We start from the raw sequence: 20,985 nt of genomic DNA, 5'->3' as shown, positions 1-20,985 counted from the left end.
AAGGACAGTCAGGTAGACCTATTTTTCTGGAAAACTAAACTACAAGAGTAGACCTCTCAAATTCTCCATTACAGAAAAACTTTGAAATGTTTCTGATTGGGATCCACTATGTGGTGACTTTTCACTAAAATTGCTGTGATATTTCTGCCCTCAGGGATTTTGTCGCTGTCCTATGAGTACAAGTCATCTATTCAAAGATATACCCTGGGGTCTTTTCGAACATCACTACATGAAAAATTGGAGTCTTGACAGTTACTGCAGTTTTCAGTGGCTAAGTGTAGTAAAATAGTGACACCTGCAAATTCCTGGGATATTGCAATCGGCAAACTCTAGACAGGCCAAGTGATGCCTATTATATGCTATTATAGCTTGGATTCCTGAAGATATTTTGGAATTGCAGAGAACAGCTGTTGTTGCTTCTGTGAATTGCAAAACTTCTTCCAGGGACAAAAGCAACATTTGTCCATCACAAGCAACTCCTGGCTTCTGAAACAGACATGTTCTCTTTCAAGTATTTTACCTTGGGTGAGTTATATGGCTTCCTGAGAGACAAGGTTAGCTTGCTTGCTACTTCATTGGCTGTGATTTTCGGAATAGTATCCTGACAGGCTGGCTGTCCTCATCTGTAATGAGAAAGGATATAGAGGCACCCCCCCCCCTTTCTGGATGTGCCTTCTGATTAATGAATTTAGCAATGGTCTTAATTCAAGAGTGCAGTTAATATAGTGTTTAAGACCATAAATTGCACATGACACATTGTCTACCAAAAACTGGTATTTTCAGTGAATTTGTTCATAGTGCAGAAACGTATTATGTCTGCTGTTACAAAGCAGGCAATACATATTCCCTGATTCATGCTTACATTAGATTTGGTTCTTGGGAATGCAGGTTAGAGGCTTGTAAATCTTCTGGTACTCACTAAAATACCTCTTTCACTCAATAACACTAAATACTGCTAATGCTTTTGGCTAACATAATGAAGATTACAGTAGAGAGGCCTCCTGATTCTGACTTAAAGTCTGATCCTTAAATCACTTACCTATTTATTTTGTTGTATTTATTGATTCACATCTTCAAAGAATTTTTATTTCATTTTAGTTCAAGTGAGATATAGTGGTTGTCTAACTTTGTTTTCCTTATTTTTCATAAACGTTTATTATACTTCAATTAGCTTTACTTAATTACTTTTTTTTTTTGATCTTGACCTATCTGATTATGCTATTTCAGTTGGATGGTATTTGGGGCATTTTTGTGAGGAAAAACAATTTTTCAATTTTTGTTTAGATTAAACAAAAAATCATTTTTTTAGGTAAAATGAAATAATGGAATGGAAAAAATAATGTTTTAGTCCACTGGTTAAATCCTTTATTATTGTGGCCTATTACTATTGCTATCACCCTACTATTACTCTGTCAACTAAATAACTGAGGACAGTCGGTAATGAGGTGAGAGCTCTGGTGGCATTAGCTGCTTAGCATGTGGTTATGGGATTATGGCTCCTCTGAGCACAACAGCTTTTATTTTCTTGAATCTCATTGACTTTGTGGCCTACAAGCCCCACCATACATTCCCTCTTGATGCCTCATTTTTCCTGACAAGTGTTATTTGCTTGGTGAAAATATTTTACAAATACTTTTTCCCACAAGTCATTTTCCTGGTGTTGCTACAAAATGATTCCTCCTACCTTTAACTTTAATGTTACAGAAAATGAAAGTATTTTAGAATTCTAAATATGTTTCTGGGATCAGGCAGTTTTTTTGATCACGTGGCTCCACACATATGCTAACTACAAAGCCATACTGTTATAGAAATCCTACAGAATAATCTGTGCTGCCTGTGACATGCAGGCAGGTCTTGATTTGAAGGTGTCACGCTACACAAAGAGCTAGCTTTTTGGAACGTGGTTTATCTGCTACAGAAAGTGAAGGATTGGTTGACAGGGTTGAATCCTGTGGCTCCAGACAGTCTAGGCACTTTAATTTGGGTTCTTAGATCCCGAAGCCAAGTCCTGTAGCTCTCAGAAACTGTATTCATGCACAGATAACTATTATACCAATCAAGTTGACATTCTAGTAATAAGAACACCACAGAGCTTTTCTTGTACCTTTCATTTTGTTACTGCTTAATCTCATCATGTGTGTCAGCTCAAATCAAGGCTGGCCCTTTCTTTTGTTTTTTTTAAATTCCAATTATGAGAAATTATAAGTAATTTTGGTTTGTTTCCACCTACCTTTTTAGATTACATTCCCAAAAGATATTGTTACTGGATTTGACAACATATTGTAATGTTTCTTTATCAGTGAAAACTTGAAAAGTATTCAGAGAATGGATTCCTCTCAATTACAGCACAAACTAGTCCATGAACATGGATATCTGCAATAAGTTGGCTTACTCAGTTTTTCCATTTTCATCCTTATTTTGAGGAAATTAATTATGTATACTTTTCTTACTTTTAAATTCTCCTATTAAAATAAATTTGGTTTACATTTATTTAGTAGATTCGAAACAAGATGCAGGCCAGGTGTGGTGGTATACATTTTGATACCAGCACTCAGATGAAGCCTGAGTTACATACAGTTTTATGTCACCTATCTATACCTATGCTGTCACAAACAAACAAAGAATGAAACAAACAAAAAGATATGTAATTTTCTGGGTAATTAACATGGATAAAATTTAATATTATGACATCTAATATTAAAATTATAGTTGTTTCTATTAAAATATAGGTGATGTATCAACATACAGCCTTATATAATATTTCACAATAAGTTAACTTGTTCATCTATTCTTTCTATGAAATTATGATAGAAATAATGGGAGTAGTATCACAAAATCAAAACAGATTTTGGATCAGTTTCCATGGCAATTATATCAGTTTCAATGTAAAATGATAAAATGACTCAGCATGTAGAAGAACTTGCCATGAAAGCCTGGTGGCTTCAGTTTGACCCCTGGAACTCACATAAAACAGCTCTATGTAGTAGTGTGCACCTGTATACCAGCACTTCTATGGAGAGATATGGTGGAAGCAGAAATGGGTGAATTTTCCAGGAAGCATATGGACAGCTGGTTGGGATACAGAAAGCAGCAGAAACAAGAGAGTCTCTTATATAGAAAGGTAAAGAGGGAACTGAGAACTAACTGTCATGTTCTAACCTCCACATGTGATTTTACCTACACCCATTTGGACATAATGAGGAGTATGCACCTCTTGAATTTGATAATGAAGTAAAAGAAAAGTTGACTTAATTCCTACATTGTAAGAACTTGATCTTCTTACTTCACATATTTATTTTTCTACACAAATTTTCTTCATGCATATTCCAGATATTATAAAAACATGCTTTCCCTTTAAGCTGCTAAATGGACAACCGAATGATATCATGCTCTACATTCTTGGAATTCTCTAAAGAAATGCAAGAATAGGGGTTGTCTGTCCACATGACCCCATCCTCTGATTACTCGTTCTGCTGATGCTTTCAGTGATCATTTCTTAAGAAGTCACGGGGGTAACCCAGTCTTGAATGACAGTATTCATTTGAAAAGAAAACAAGTTTGCTATTTTATTTCAGGAGAATATTCCCAGCTTTTTTGTCTGAAAATATCATTATAAAAATTTCATATGTAGAGGCATGTGCTGTTGAATCATAGAAACAATAAATTATGCATATATATATGCAGATACATACATAGAAACCACACACACACACACACACACACACACACACACACACACACAAAAGAGTGTCTGTATTGTAGAAATCTGAATCATGTGTATTAACTCTAAATATTTGTTTAGATATTAGGAATTACTCTACTGAATTTTTTAAGGCTTTCCTATTACTCCAATAAAAGCTAATAATGACTGGACACTTAAATTATGTGTGGCATTATCTTAAGCATCTGCAATTGATTGTCTTAACCCTCATAACAATACTGCGAAGGTATTTTATTATTCTCCTTTTAAACAAAAGGAAATTGAGGTACAGAGAGGCTAAGTGGGCAAGGTCAACATCTGGTAAGTGGTAAGTACCCTGAGCCTCTTTTGATTGCATTTGCAAAGACAAAGCACAGGATGTGTGTATCCTTAGCACTGTTTTTCCCTTATTTTTGTTATTATCAGGATGCTATAAACCAACCTATGTTTCTACTACAATCTATAGGCCAGTGGTTAATTACTCAAAGAATGAGTGAATGAATGAATAAAATATCTTTAATAGGACAATTTCTTTTTTTACTCCAGACAAAAATGTTCAGCCAGAAGATTTGCCATCTGACATTGTGGATAAATTATGAAAAATACATTGTCAGTTTAGGAAAGAGACATGGAATAGATACTTCCTCAAATATTTTAGAAAGAAACAATGATGCCAACACCTTGATTTAGAACAGTCAGCCTTTAGATCTATAGAACAATAATGTTCTATGTAGTTGATACCCTAATATGTGGCACTTTTGAAATATAACTGCAGTAACCTTAGCATGGTGTGTACCTGGTATACAGAATATGCTGATATATCTATCTATATATATATCTCTCTCTCTCTCTATATATATATATGTATGTATGTATGTATATATATATATATATATATCTTATAATCATATAGATATACATCAGTTGTCATACTTATTCTGCATAGGGAATGCACAGAGAAATCATAGTTCCTAATGAGGTAGTAGGTAGAAAAATGAGGATCAAAGTAGAAGGTTAGTCTTGGGTAAATATTGAGTATGATTTCATCCTGCGTTACATGATATCATGCCACAGATAAGAAAGTACCTGATATAATTATATTCATATGTCATTTTGACAATAGGAAACACTCACAAATGTATCATTGCTTGTTGCAGTTCAGACTCTTCTCATGATCTCTTGCTATAATCAAGAGACAGAACAACCAGAGGGACTAGAAAGCTGCTGAAGATGAAATAGAACACAGTGCTTCTCAGAAAATGTGCTCAGGTTTAAATATATTACCTGTTTACCATAATTGCTTTGTTTTTCTATAATTCTCCCTACTTTGAACACCTGATGGCAATGAAAATTTTATTTGGTAAATATCTGTGTCATTTCTGAATCCTGAGCAGATGTATGTTGCACTTGTCTATGACAATTTCCTTAAGCTTTCCCAAGCAAATAGGAAAGAAACCCTCTAGGAAGTTTCCCCTGCATCTGCTCCATGTTCTTTACTGTGCTCTCACATTACTGATACTGAGCATTATAACTCAATCAAATAATAAATTACAAAGAAATAAAAGTATCTTTTAATGATATTCTTGACTGTGAAGAATTAAAGTAATGTTAATCTTATAAAATTCTAATTACTATACATCAAGATAAAAATATGAAGATTGCTCTGAGATTTTTGTCTCTCAGATTTTTGTCTACACTACTCCTTTTGAAAATGCCAATTGCATATATAATTCACGTAATTAATCAGGCAAAAATTCTTTAGTGCACCATACAGTGCCAAATAAGTGATTCAAATATGTTCCTGGGAATATAAGTTATTCTCAAATTGTTTTACAAGAAAAGCAATGCACAGATGCTTAGGTGTTTAGAGAGAGCTGTAAGTATTGAAACGTAATTATCAGAGAGAACAGTCTGCTGCACAAAGTAGATGAAATAAAGGAATTATAGGTTCAATTTTGTAAAGAAAGGAATATGAGGCTGTGGAAATGCCCAGGAGACAGGGAAGCCAGATTGTTTTGTATTTGCTTTATTATTCTGAACCACTTTCTCTGGAATGTAATACATAAAATATTTTAGTTAATGGCTAAGACAAGAATTGTTATGTTTTAGACTTTAGTGAAAATGTCAGGACTAACACCATTAATCAGCAGAAACTGGTAATATTTACATTCTATCATGATAAATGATAAGTGTTGTGTGTTAATCTATGAGCTTACTGTCTATCTGTACAATATATAAAAATGATAAAAATCAAATAGCATATAACAGTTAATAACATTTTTTATCTTGGCTAAGTGTATGTAAATGTTATATGCTCATGTGTCTGTAGTCTTATCAGAATATAAGTGGAAAATAAATTAGAAATTATTTTACATCACATATCTTACCAAAGAAAAACAACTCACAATATAATGGATGATTATTAAATTATTTATTTTAAAAAAGAACAAATAGAACAAAATGTACTGCACAGAAAATTCTTACTACAGGTTTCTATTTAGTCAACTAAATTCCCACTTATGACATAATTAAGTAAATGCAAATGCAAATATCTGGGACAGTTTTTCATGTTCATTATGTGGTAAATAGTTGAGGTACTTGGTTAACATGCAGAGCAAGCAGAAGCTTAGCTGCTGGTTGTGTTACAATTCATACAAATCTTAAAATGGATTACATATTCTTTATAATCTTGTACCAATTCTAAGAATATACTCTGTATAAATTGACAAATTCAATAGACAATGTCACCAAACCAACCTCTTTAAACTGGATGAGAATAAGGCAATGAATACTGGGAGTTTTTTGTGGCATTGCCTGAGACAATTTTTTATGACAAATTTCTGTAATAGCAAAAGAATTAGAAACAAGCCAAATAGTCAGTTACATCATTATTCATAGACTCCATCAGAAATAACAGCAAAAGTTTGATTTAAGGACATTGAATAAAACTTTTTTCTACTATGAATGCAGAAAAATAAAGACATTTGTGAAATTCAATTCCCATTCCACACTCTATTGCCATGGAAATGCTACCATTTTAGTTATATATAATGCAATGAGATACAGATATTTTAAAATTATCTTTACTAATATTTATAGCTTTACAAACAATATTATTTATTAATAACTTTCTTTTAATATACAGCATAAGGTATTCAGAAGAAGAAAAAAGGAAGAAAGTTATTTTATGAAAATAAAGTCATAAAAGATTGGGTACTCCTAACAGTGGGAGTGGGTGTGTCTCTGAGATTTTTGTCTGCTCAGGAGACTCTTTTTTAACTTTTTTTTTTTAGGTATTTTCCTCATTTACATTTCCAGTGCTATCCCAAAAGTCTCCCATACCCTCCCCCCCACCCCCCTACCTACCCACTCCCACTTTTTGGCCCTGGCGTTCCCCTGTACTGGGGCATATAAAGTTTGGAAGTCCAATGGGCCTCTCTTTCCAGTGATGGCCGACTAGGCAATCTTGTGTTACATATGCAGCTAGAGTCAAGAGCTCCAGGGTACTGGTTAGGTCATAGTGTTGTTCCAGCTATAGGGTTGCAGATCCCTTTAGCTCCTTGGATATTTTCTCTAGCTCCTCCATTGGGGGCCCTGTGATCCGTCCAATAGCTGACTGTGAGCATCCACTTCTGTGTTTGCTAGGCCCCAGCATAGTCTTACTAGAGACAGCTATATCAGGGTCCTATCAGCACAATCTTGCTAGTGTATGCAATGGTGTCAGCGTTTGGAGGCTGATTATGGGATGGATCCCTGGATATGGCAGTCTTTAGATGGTCCATCCTTTTGTCTCAGCTCCAAACTTTGTCTCTGTAACTCCTTCCATGGGTGTTTTGTTCCCAATTCTAAGAAGGGCCAAAGTGTCCACACTTTGGTCTTTGTTCTTCTTGAGTTTCATGTGTTTTGCAAATTGTAACTTATATCTTGGGTACTCTAAGTTTCTGGGCTAATATCCATTTATCAGTGAGTACATATCATTTGAGTTCTTTTGTGATTGGGTTACCTCTTTTTTTCTTTTTGGATATCTTGTCCAACCTAGATATGAGGACTTTTGCTTTGACTTATGGTGTCTAGTTTAGTTGTGTTTGGTCATGTCTTGGAGGCCTGTTTTAGTGTGAAGGGAAATGGAGGAGGGGTGGATTTAGAAGAGACAGAAGGCAGGGCATGGAAGTGGGAGGAGGGAAGAGAGGAAAAAAAAAAAAAAAAAAACGTGGCCAGGATGGATTGTATGGTAGTATGAGAGGTAAATTTATTTTCAATTTAAAATCATGTGTGTGTGTTTATAATATATATTATATTTATTAGAACATATATTAGAATAGTCTAGCTATGTTAAATTCTTTGGAAATTTTCTATTCAGGTCCACAGTTCTTTTGTAATTGAGCCATTTGTTTTCTTGACTATTTTTTTTTTCATTTCTAGACATTAATCCTCTTTCAGTTATAGAACCTACAAAGATTCTCCCTCAATACTGTGGATTTTCTCTTCACTAAGATTAATATTTTTGCTGTGCACATTTTTAACTTGTCAATTACTAGCCTTAATCCTTGAAGAAATGGAGTCCTATTAAAAAGAATGTCTATAGGGTACTGTCTATGTTTCTCTCTAGTGTTTCAGGTTTCATTTTGAGGTCTCTGATCCATTTAGAGCTGATTTTGTGTATGGTGAAAGACAAGGGTTTAATCTCATTTGTTATATATTGATATCTAGTTTCTTTGACATCATTTGTTGAAGATGTGATCTTTTCTTCAATGTGTATTTTAGGCATCTTTGATAAATATCAGATGGCTTTGGTTATATGTCCTCATGTTTGGGTCTTCTACTTTGTTATTTGGTGTATGTAACTATTTTTGTGTCAATACCTTTGTGATTTTATTGCCATAATTTAGTAGTATATCTTGAGATCTGGAATGGGAAATCATTCCAAAAAATTATAGCAAATAACCAGTAATTAATGTGGAAGAAAAGTGGCTTATTTTTAAAGGACTATCTTGAATATATAGTGATATTAAAAATTAAAATATAAATTTAAGGCCAATAAAGTGAAATATATATCAGTTCAGAAAAAGGATAATTGCTGATTAGTATACATTAAACAACAATATTCCCAGAAAACAGTGAATCTTTAATATTGAACTAAGGAAAATTTAATTATGACACATAAAGAGATAAAAGCAGAATTCATTAAAAATAATTGTAAGCCGAAGCATTTACAGAAAATAACAAAATATCTAAGTTGAACATCTACATAATTTGCACTCAAAGACTACTGTAAAAATAGAATGTTTCTAGATTGAAATAAAATCGGTATTTTTCTTTCTGTCCGTACTGATGATTGAATATGGGATCTCATGCATACAAGCTAGCTTCTCTGCCAATGAACTTCAGCCCCAATCATTTAAGATCCTTTTAGTAAGCAAAAACAGAAACAATGAGGAGAAATAGTTTCATAGGTAAAGTGTCATGCAATTATGAAGATCTGAGATTAGATTCCCAGGCAACTATGCAAAACACAGGCATTGTGCTATAGGACTGTCACGTTATAGCTGGGAACGTAGTAATGAGATCCGCAAAACTTACTGGCTAGCTAGTCCAGCAAACTGTTGGGCCCAGTCTTTTGTAAGAGACTATGTCTGTGAAAGAAGATGAAGAACAATCAAGAGCAACAGCTGACATCAGCACTAATGTTATTTTGGGGAAAATAATATGTAATAGGAGAAAGCTCTGAACACGAAAACGAAATGCTAAATAAAAACAAAGCTCAGTCTGACAGCATGACAACGAGTGCAAGCATATTGGCTACTATAAAACATCAAAAATATCATCTAATTTTAGGGATGTAAAAACAAGAGATGATGTAATGGTGTTATAGAATAAGAACAAATAACTGCTGAGCAGAGGAAGGCTGAATAAACACTTTTGTTAGTGGAACTTGAAGAAACTTGGCATTAGATTTTTACCTCAAGAATCATTCCTTCAAACCATATCTGTCTAAATATTATCAAAAGAGGACTCCATGAAGCCATTTCCTTAATTATTGAAACACCAAAAATAAGTGCTGAGGGAAAAGCAACATTTAGAACAAATAACTGCACAACACTAGATTAAAAAAAAAACCTCACAAAAATATAAGTGGTCATAATAAGCATAGAAGGAATTCAAATAATATGACTCTAAAATATATAAATTCAATATTGGCATAGCAAAAGGATTTACTTGAAAAATCGACTATGAGAAATATTTGTTATATTAAATGCACAATTTGCACATAAAATGTTAAAAGTCTGATAATGTATCTCAGGCTATGAATTATGTTATCAATATATCATTCACAATGTATGAAATGTTAAAGTACCTTCCCATTAATTAGTGATCAGAGAATGTTCTTAATTTTCAAAATTATTTAAAATAAGCTGTGTGGGAGTTCGGATATATTCCACAATTGAAGAAAAATATTACATTTCTCTTATTTATCAGAGAAAAGATTCACAACTTACTGTTTCTGTAATCATCATAACAAGAACAAATTAAATCATACATAAAAGCCTTATTAGTATTAATAAGTCTAACAAGTTTAATGAACAGAGTAATATTATTTCTAATGAATAAGTAATAGTATCCATTAAACTGTAATTTAGAATAAAACAACATTTACACTAGCAAAAGCAAACATAAGGAGGCAAGCATAATTTAACAGAGGGTTAACCAAGCTGGATATTATGTGCGTTGCAAGTTGAATATACAGGGTGTCATCAATAAAACTGTGCTATGAACTTTCTTCCTTATTCTCATTTAAACTCTATTGTAAGAAACAGCAGCAAAATGAAGAAAACAATATATAAAATTCTCATTTTTCAGAACATGTCATGTTTGGTTTCTCCTTCTTGTTGTTGTTGTTGTTGTTGTTTTTAATGCATGGCATGTGCTCCAGGACCTGTGTCAGTATCCCTGGAAATCTGCTGCTGTCAGGTCAGCAGCTGCCACTCTCATTTCCATGTCTCCATCTAAAGTTCCAGGACCTATCAGATAGAGTAAATGAACATGTAGAGAAGAGCCTCTGGACCTGGACCCTCTCTGCTTGGTAGAGTAGAGTGCGTGTGTCTGTCCATGTATTATATAAATTTATTGTCCTCTTAGAGAAAGGCAAATGGAGGGTTCAATGAGTTCCACTTTAGTTGCTTCTACCAAGACCAAGATGTTAGTGTGCAACCCTCTGTCCACACATGTGTAATGTGGTTCATTGTACATCTTTGAGAACTGAAAAAATATTAGCTTTTCTTAATTATTGTTCTTTTGAATGTTTTTGTAGGCCACTGTGATTTCAACTTTTCAGTCTAATTTTTAAAAGTTATTTCAATTTCATTAATTTATTGCCCATTTTTGTTTTTCTTTCAGCTTCCTTTACATTCCTTTAATTATTCCATTTTCTCTTCCGTTCAAACTGAAAGCATAAACATGCCCATACCCAGGATGGGATGCAGCAAACAGGTTTTGAAATGTTTAATTTAAATTATTTAGTGATTAAAATGTATCCTAATTCTTTTGTGACAGCATTTTATTCCATGTCTAAATTAATAATTTTCCACATGTATATTTGATTTTAGTTTAATCATTTCCTGTGGAGGCATCAACCAGAGCCTAAGACAAGAGAAATTTGAAACTATCCTTGCTGCTTTTTCCACACTTGGACTTTCAGAGCTCTCTCTAACAAGTTGCTTTTATCCTGTGGCATGTGATTAAAGGCTTTATCATCACTGCATTCCAGATCTGGCACTTATACCGACAGTTGGCAATCCACCTTCACAGGTGAGCTCCTGCCAGCGAATGGGCTCAAACCACACATGTGTCAATATCCTCGGGGATCACCGATGCTTTTCCTAATCCACTCTTCATCCTCAGTAATTTATTGAAACGTAAGCTCATTTATCTTTTCACAGGTCTCTCGGAGTTGGATTAAGTAGGGACATGTCTGCTCCTTCTTTGATTTCAGATTACTCAGTTGTCTCTTGATTGCAGCTAATTGATTGACTTAAAAAATGTGTTGTAAGCCAAGATTGTTGAAGAATGCATGTAAATGCCAGGACCTAGAAGACTACCATAGGAGGATGACAAGCTTGAGGCCATCCTAGGCCATGTAAAAAAATCCTGTCTCTAAAACAAAGGAAAAGTCCTATCGCCAGTGGGAGTGTTGGTCTTTCTTGTTGTGTGTGTATCAAGAGAAGCAGAAGCATCAGAGTGCATGTTCCTGCTTCTGAATGTTAAACTTTTCCCCCCAGGAATGTTGCAGGATGTCAGTCGTGAGAAGCTTTATTCCTAAAGTTCCTGATCTTTCTTCATAATTTCCCATGACCAACCAACATCGTTTCCAATTGTTACTCTTCCCTGATGACCACATGCATCTACTAGCTTAGTATCTACTTTTTCGGGTGTCTAGTTCTCCTCAATCCTAAGTAGTCCCAGTTGAGACTACGCCCACCTTGAGTGTCTGATGCTTTGCAATGTAACTTGAAGCAAATACTAGAGACAAAGGGATGTCCTGTAAAGCACATGGAACCATCTATATCGCTATCAAATGAAAAGATTTTTTTTACAAACAATGAAAGTAGAAATCTGTTAATTCAGATTTACCAAATCCTGAGCCTTGAGTTCCTTGTGTCCTGACTTAAATTGGTGAAGCCCATGAGGTCCATGTGTCCTGACTTAAAAGTGTAGAAGTCCCATGAAGTCCTTGTGTACTGACTTAAAGTGGTGAAGTTCCATAACTTCCACTTCTAGTCCAGATTTTCCTTCTCATTCTCATATGAGAGTTCAGAATAATGCCAGGGAAATGCCTCACTTTCATATATCATACTGATATTATGATAAAGAAATATGAAACTGATGTTTTTACTCTTAAATGTACCAGCAGTTTATAGAAATAATCATTCAATTTCATAGTTTCTGTAGTTCACATTTGATGCTTTAGGTTGTGTTGATGGCTCCATTTAATCCTACTTCATAACTCAGTTCACTGCACATAGAAAAATCTTAGCAATTAGATTTTTGTGCAAGCTGAAAACTATCTACTATCCATCTGATGTCAATGATGAGATATCCTAACTCACTGAGTGATTGGCTATTCCCACAGCACAATCATCAGAGCAAAGACTGCCTATAGACGCCCATAAATTTGAAAGCAAGAATACTTTCATTAGGGCAAGACTTTCCAGAGTGGGAAAATCTTGGATTTAAGCAGCCCTTGTACACACAGTTGGAGAGAAGGATCCACTGCTAGATGGAAATCTGAAATGGACTTTATCAGACTCGTGTACTCATTAAACTTAGTGACTCACTCAGAGCATAACCTCAGTATCTTCAGAATCACTGTCTACCTTTTCCACCTCTTCCAGATCTCTCCTCCAAGACTGATGCCATCATTCTTCCTGTTTCACTTAGATATTCTGTGTAGAAAATAAAACTCCTTTAGTATTCAATTTGATTCCAGCATGACATAGAATATCTTAAAAGGAAAGTGACTCTCTTAACATACATTAAGGCTACTGTGTCTTAATTAGGGTTTCTGTTGCTCTGATGAAACACCATAACAAAACAAAACAAAACAAAACAAAACTAAACAAAACAAAACTAAACAAACAAACAAACAAAAATCCTTGGGGAAGAGGGTTTATTTTACTCAGAGCTCCCTATAACAGTCCATCATCAAAAGCAATGAAGGCAGGGCCTCATACAAAGGTGGAAGCTGCGGCAGAGGCTGATGCAGAGGCCATGGAAGGGTGTTGCTTACTGGCTTGCTGCCAATAGCTTGCTCAGCCTGCTTTCTTATAGAACCCAGACCAATAACCCAGGGATGGCACCACCCACAATGGCTTGGGCCCTTCCACATCAGTCATTGTAAGTATCTTCGCTTATTTACACTGCCAAGGTCACCTCATACAGCCTCAAGGAATTTAGTCAGTTAGAGGGGCCACAGCAAAACGTAAGTTGTGGCAATTTCTTTGAGAGCATTCAGACATTTTATACCTTTATCAAAAACAGGATATGATGACAATTGCCAGGATCAATACAGTTATAGTTACCCGGAGACAACATGGGCAAACTATACAGGGTACACAAGATTAATGTGGAGGATCAAGTGTCCTGTCAAGTGTCTATATTTCCTTGACTTCCAAGGGAACATATAGAGAAATACAAAGCAGTCCAAATACTTCACTTTCTGAAATATTGCATTGGTCTTTCAGGACCTGGAAGGCATATTGAGCCCCAGGAGCTGTGAATGGTAACCCAAAAAACCTATGAGCATGCCTCTCGTGGTTCCCTGAAAATCACTAATTCCTCTGAATGACTACAGCACTTGGGAAAGTGGGCCTGTGCCTGGACTGGGGAGCATAGTGAGCTGGCCCTGAGGGCCTGAGTACAGGAGAGCTGAAGTTGCTTCCTGCTCATGGCAGCAATCGATGGCCAAGCTAGTGAAGTGCTGGAGAGCTTGTCCTGGTGGTGTAGATGTAAGACAGCCAGCAGACTGTCCATCTTGGCTACCACCTAGACCCAGGTCCAGACCTTTGATTGGTCTCAGACTAAAATCTACATCATTTGTGAATGTTTGGAGTATGCAAAAGGGTCAGTCTTGCTGTTCAAAAGCTGCAGCATCTCCACGACACTGAAAAGCAACAGGTTAGCCAGAAGGACTCCTGGCAAGGATTCAATATTGGTGGTGTAACAGAAGCCAGACACCTCAACCACACTGATGACTCACTGCAAGGTACATTTGGAAGTGAAGATGTGTGGACAGAGGGATATGCAGTGAGACACATGACACACAAAGCTTCCTCAATGAGATGCTTTGCATACTTTTGTTTTGCTTTTCTCTGCTTTATTTTCTTTGGGTAGGCAAAGTTGCAAGGAAGGAGGGTAAATACCAGGGGATGAGGAGATGAATGGGACTGGGGTGCAGGATGTGAAACTCACAAAGAGTCAATAAGAAGTTACAAAGCAATTCCCTACAGGTTTGGGGCAGCCTGATCTTATGGAAGCATTTTCTTAATTGAGGTCCCCACTTCTCAGATGACGTTAGCTTCTGTCAAGTTGACACAAAGTATCCAGCATATACTGCATGTTGAGTATGGGTTATGAGTTTTATGCAAATAATTTTGCTTTGCTTTCATTGACCCCTTGTTTTAACTATAAATCTGTGTGAGCATGTGATCTTCATTCAACCAGTTACTTGTAGAGATGTCCTCACAGATCTGTCCACAGGTGTGCTCAGTTGGTAATGTGCTCGTCTTACAAGACTGAGTACATGAAATCAATATTCAGAATTCCTGTAATAATGTGAGATATGGCAGTATACAGTTGTAATGAGAGTGCTTGGGAAATGGAGAGAGTGGGATGCCTGAGACTACCTGAGCATCCAGTCTATCCCATTTAGTAAGCTATAAGAGACACCTCTTCAATAAAGAGGTGCATCATAGTCCTGAGGATGATGCCTGAGGTTGCCTTTTGCCTCACATGATTACTCTCACACAGGACCATGCATAATATGAGCACATGTGCATGCACACATGCATGTGTGCACAAACACACAATTCAGAATAAAGAAATTTTTTTAAAAAAAATTTGTACTTTTAAAAGTAACTCAGTCTGTCATGTATCTAGTTTATTTTTTTCATGGAGTAATGTGGGTTTATACTTTACCTTATCTATTAGACAGACATTATTGTAAATCCTACATAGGGTTATTATCCTCCAGTCAAAGTGAACTGTGAGGTGAATTAGTTCAAGAAGGTACTATTAGAATCTATTTTCGAGGCTGTAGAGGTTGCTCAGTGGTTAGGAGCAGTCTATGCTCTTCTTAGAGCATAGAGCCATCACCCACATGGCTGGTCACACATGTCTGTAACTCCAGTTTCCTCACACCATTGCACATGAAATGAAATTAAATAAATTATTTTTAAAAAGAAAACCTTTTTTGTCATTTTCAAGATGAACTCTGAAGACTGTCAATGTCCACACATAGACTATTGTGATAAATATTACCAGTCATTGTGCACAGGGGCCATGATGCATATAATTAGAAACACATCCTGGCACAACACAACAATGCTGAAGTTTCAAAAACTATTAATGTCACCAAATATACCAAATAAACTATGTATTGGCATTTAATACACATGAACACAGTGAAAACTGACTTATACTTAGTGAGACCACTTATAACTAGTATGATCTTGCATAATTCATTTAAATATTCTTGACCAAAGTTTATGTTAAAAACATGGAGTCCTTCAGATATATTATATGGGAACTTGCATCTCTAAATTTTTTTATTTCAATGACAAATATTTCTAAATCCTTAATTGTCACAATAGTTGATTGTCAAATATACTATCAAATAATTGTTACTAGTTTTAAAGTAAAATTAAGTATTAGCTAATTTATGGAAAGTGCTGCAATTGCTGCATTCAATTTATGCAGATAAACTTCTACAACTAAAATTATGATACTTTTCAGAAGACTACAAGGAGTCCTGTGTGAAGACAAGAACAAATCCTGGGTATAGATTAACAAACTTTGTTACTGGATTTTTTGGAACAGTGCAGTTTAGGTCTCTGTTGTTAAACTCAAATTTCTAGTTCTCCTCCAACTTTCCTTCATTTAATATAATAAGTTTAGAGGGCACAGTACCAGGCTCCATAATAGGTATTTTCTCTTTAAGTTTAGAAATCATTCTAAATCTTAGCTAGTATTACTGTACTAAAAAAGTCTTATGTTCAAGAATTCCTTTGATCTGTGTTTCTATCAACATTAAAATATACATGTGGAACACTAGAAAGAATACAGGCTTGTAGAAGAAAGGTAAGATTTTTTTTTCCGTGTTATCAATCACTCATTGAGTGGCTAACTGAAAGAAAAGGCTTGCCATTATCTGATTATAAGCCAATGAGGTTCCTTTGTCATAATGTCTTGTGTTAGCTTAAACAGTATGGTGGGGATGAATAGCCCTGCATAATTGATGGCAGTGCTCACTGCAAGTTTGCAGTGAGTGTTTTTGTAATCTTAAGTCTGTTTATTCTACGCTTACTTGATTCTTGTTCCCAGACACTGCACATTTCTGGATTGAGTCTGAGCTGTTCTTTCGGATACGGCCTTATAAACAAGGGATGGGGGGATATGCAATACTCCTTCGTTGATCTGAAATTTCTGAATTACTGTGTGGAATTCTTGGCAAAGGGCAAAGCCTTTGAGCAAAAGGATGGATTTCAGATCAGTCTTCCATTTCCTAATTTGTCTTCTTACTAGAGACAAAACCATGTGGATAAAATTAGGAAATTTAGACTATTAGGCACTGTTCTGGAACAGAAAAGCATGGTATATTGTAGGCACTCCTCTTAGATGTGATATTGGCCAGGAGCCTTACTGAAATTAAAGTGGAAAAGCTCAATCAAAACCATAGTCATCGGATGAATCTGTTCTTTATACATTCACGCATCTCTCCATCCTCAGCTCCCCACACTCTTGTGTCTCATAATATGCCTTGTTTGGATATAGAGCCTTTTATCCTTTTATAGAAGTAATAACATATAAATGATGTCATAAGATTGGTCTCCAATATGAGATTTGTATTTATTAAAAAAAAAAAAGGACATTGGAAACAGGCACTAAGATGGAAGGCACGTGACCATGAAAGCTGGAATAGAGATGACTTGTCTAGAGCCAGAGAATGTCAGAAATCACCAGAAATGCACAGTAGCTTAGGCAGGAGTTATAGACTTCAGAACTGATTGGAACCTTCCAGTGCCTTGATTATAAGGTTTTTAGCCAATACTCTTATGTCATCAATTTTTAATGAGACTACCACTTTGCTGTTCTGAGTTGCAGCTGTCCTAGAAAACTGGTATACCATCACCATGACACTTATCTAATGGACTTGTTATATATGTAGAAGATTTTTATACCTGTTTATAGTTTACCCATATATTATCAATATAGGCATATGAAATCACACACACACACACACACACATGCAAATATATAAAAAAAAACATAACATTTGTATCAGTGATAGAAAAGAAGTCAGAGGTTATTGATTGGGTTTATTTTTATCACTTTAGTTTTGAAAATAGAAAAAAATGGTCGTCATGCAGTTAAAAGTTAATTGTAGTTTTGCTGCTTTATTAAAGGACATTCTGAGATACTCTGTTTATGGTTTTATCATTGTGTTAAGATCCTAAAGTGTTATTTCACAACCATCTCTGGAATATATTGGTCACTCATTATGGGATCTTGATAAAAGAGATGTAACTAGACAGAACAGGTATGGGTTGGCTCCTGGTGCGGCATTGTAAGTACAAACAGTAAACATTTAATACTTTTAGTTCCTTGTATCAATGTACCCTGTACATTTTTCTTGGCTTAGCTTAACCTAGAAAATAATCCAAAGTAGTATGTTAAGATGCATGATAAATCTGGTAGTCTGAACATATTCATACTGTAAGTAGCCTAGAAATTCACACTTGATACATCAAAAGATTATGAAATATGACATAGAATCTTTCTCTTCTCACTCTTGCTCTCTGTTTGTCTTTCTCGTTCTTACCTTCTTCTTTTATACAGAAAGATTATGTATAGAATATATGATTGTATAATATACACACATATATACATGGGGAAAGATGCACATGTGCATTTGTATGTGTACATGCCCTTATGTGTGTGTTTGTGTGTGTGTGTGTGTGTGTCCTGCTTCTTAACACAGAACACTTTAGATTTCATGTTATGTATGAGTTATATTTCAAGACTGTCTTTTGCTCTAATAATTATCTTTGAATCTGGTTCCAGATGTAGGACTTCTAAATCACTTGGAATTTCCAGTGTGATATTCTTGTATGGTGACTCTGGTGGGACTGTGATTACTTTAAGGACCAAGCCATGAGTAGAAAAAGCTTAGGATATGCCGTTCTACAAAGAAATTATAGGCAATATAACTGAACTAGAAAGTCAAGTCTGCAAGTATAGGATTTGGTTCCCTTGGGTTGATGACTATTTTTTGGGCTAGGAAAATCGTTTCACTTAGATTCCTTGGGTCAGAAGTTCTTGTGACCTTCCAGAACCTTTCCAGAATTTGCTCCGTGGGAATTTGCTACTGGCTGTTCATCTGGATCCTATACACTAAGTCTTTATCATACCTGTGTAAGTAATTGCTTCCGTGATTTCTGTGATCCATCATAGAAAATTCACTGAACATTATGAGATTTGTTGTATAGATAAAACAGTAGTCAGATTGGGGAAAGTGTAGATAATCTGACTTGCCACTGTTCAGTATTAGTACCTGAAGTGGGAGTCAGTACTCTGTATCTAAGTGTTTAACTAACTCCAGGTACCTTGTCTCATAATAAAATTTTAATATAACCACTTGGGACCCAGATTGTTGGAGAATTTATTAACATCTGAAAATCATGTATTTAATGTAAAACAAATGTTTAGTGAAGTATGGAAAAGTTCATTTACTTCCCACTCAGCAATAGATGCATACAACTGTTAACTGAGCTTTAGTCTACAAACTTATCCTAAATACTCTGTGCCTAGGGCTGTTGAGAAACAGCAGCTTTAACCAGATCCTGATTCTGTTTCCTAGAAAAGAGACATAATGATTTCCTGACTGTCTTTTTTTCCCTTTCCTCACTTCTCTTGATGCTTTGATTTTGTACTTAACTCTGAAGGACACTGGTTTGTAAGTGAGATGGAAAAGAGTAGGACTTGGTCACATTTCCAACAAACACAGCCTCACATGCTTCCCCATTCCTTCCCTTCCTGCCATGTCCTTCCCTCTCTCTATTCTTACTCTCCTCCCTTATTTCTGCACTCTTACAAGTTTTACCTTTATCCTCATATTGCCTCCTTTGTCCCCACTCCCTACCCCACCCCCGCAATTCATGTTTTCCTTTCTGCTATCAAATATCAGAATATATGCTTTAAAAGCTGAGTTACTGTTTAAAGACACTGGAAATTCCTAACTTTTAAAATATCATTCTTTTAATCCCAGAAATATAATATATCCAGTATGCATTTTCTGTAACTGCTCATTTGAGTTAAGCATCTAAATTCCTGTTCTTGGTGAGAATGCCTTCTAGTATGTGCATTTTATATTTCTGGCAATGATAGAAAGCAGATGTCATTAGTTAAAAATTTTTGTAGAGACTTGATGTTCACTGTCAAGAATGTTATTATTCTTACAATAACAGAATGTACCATTTGTGTTTCTGTAGGAAATCTGTGCTTTGTTTAAATTCTGTTTATCTCAGCCATTGTTTGAGATGCTGTTCTTTTGAGAAATACTAAGTTTTCCTTTCAGCTTCAGATACATAGAACATGAATACCTCACTTGAAAATCAACTCAGTTTCCTTTTATGTTCTCTGATTGGGGAGTATAGATATAGTAAGTGTGAATCAATATACTCATACTGCTTAATGCTATAGCATAGTTCATCCAAATGATCATCGAGTTTGTCCCAAATGCATTGGCTCATGGATCTTGGGTACAGAAGTTATTAATTCTTACCAGGAATTACAGAAACACAGGATATCATTTTATGTTCCTGTTCATACAGAATCTCCACAGGCATGATTTCCTAAGCAGTATGCTCTTGGTATATGATTAAGTGTTCATTTACTCTTGAGTGCTTTGGACCCTTAGTATAAGGCATATTGAAACTTATACAATATTGAAAGAATAGTCACTAAAATAATAGTGATTGTGTATATTATGTTTTTTTTAGTAAGACACAGAATTGGGGGAATGGATATGGCAGGAGTTATGGGTGTGATGAATATGATCAAAATGCATTGTATGAAATTCCCAAGTATTTGATAAAATCCCAGAATTTATCAGCAGATGTATGTGTTTATGTCTAGATCTGTGTCTGTGGAATATGGTTATATGATGTATATTCTCTGCACCAAAAAGGAAATTCTGATAATAAAGTGTAAACTGCCTTCTGGTCAGTGCTAGCTCCTGGTCACCTTGGACAAACTCAGCCAACAGTGCCACGGTCCCCGGAGGACTTTCCATGCAATCTTAGGATCACTGGTGAATGGAACACAACATCGGTTCCAAACCAATTTTGTGACAGCAAGAGCAAGGACACGGGAACCCTGCCTGACCAGCTGCTCAGATTCCTCTGAAAATACAAGACAGCCCCATAGTCTCTGCAGAGAAGACACCACTTCTAGGCTTCAAAATTCGCCCAGGATTTTAGAATTACAGGAACCCAGAATAACAGGAGCTTGGT

Source organism: Mus caroli, chromosome 5 (genome assembly GCF_900094665.2).
Source record: "Mus caroli chromosome 5, CAROLI_EIJ_v1.1, whole genome shotgun sequence".
Taxonomy (NCBI): domain Eukaryota; kingdom Metazoa; phylum Chordata; class Mammalia; order Rodentia; family Muridae; genus Mus; species Mus caroli.
Note: the sequence above shows the minus strand (reverse complement) of the source record.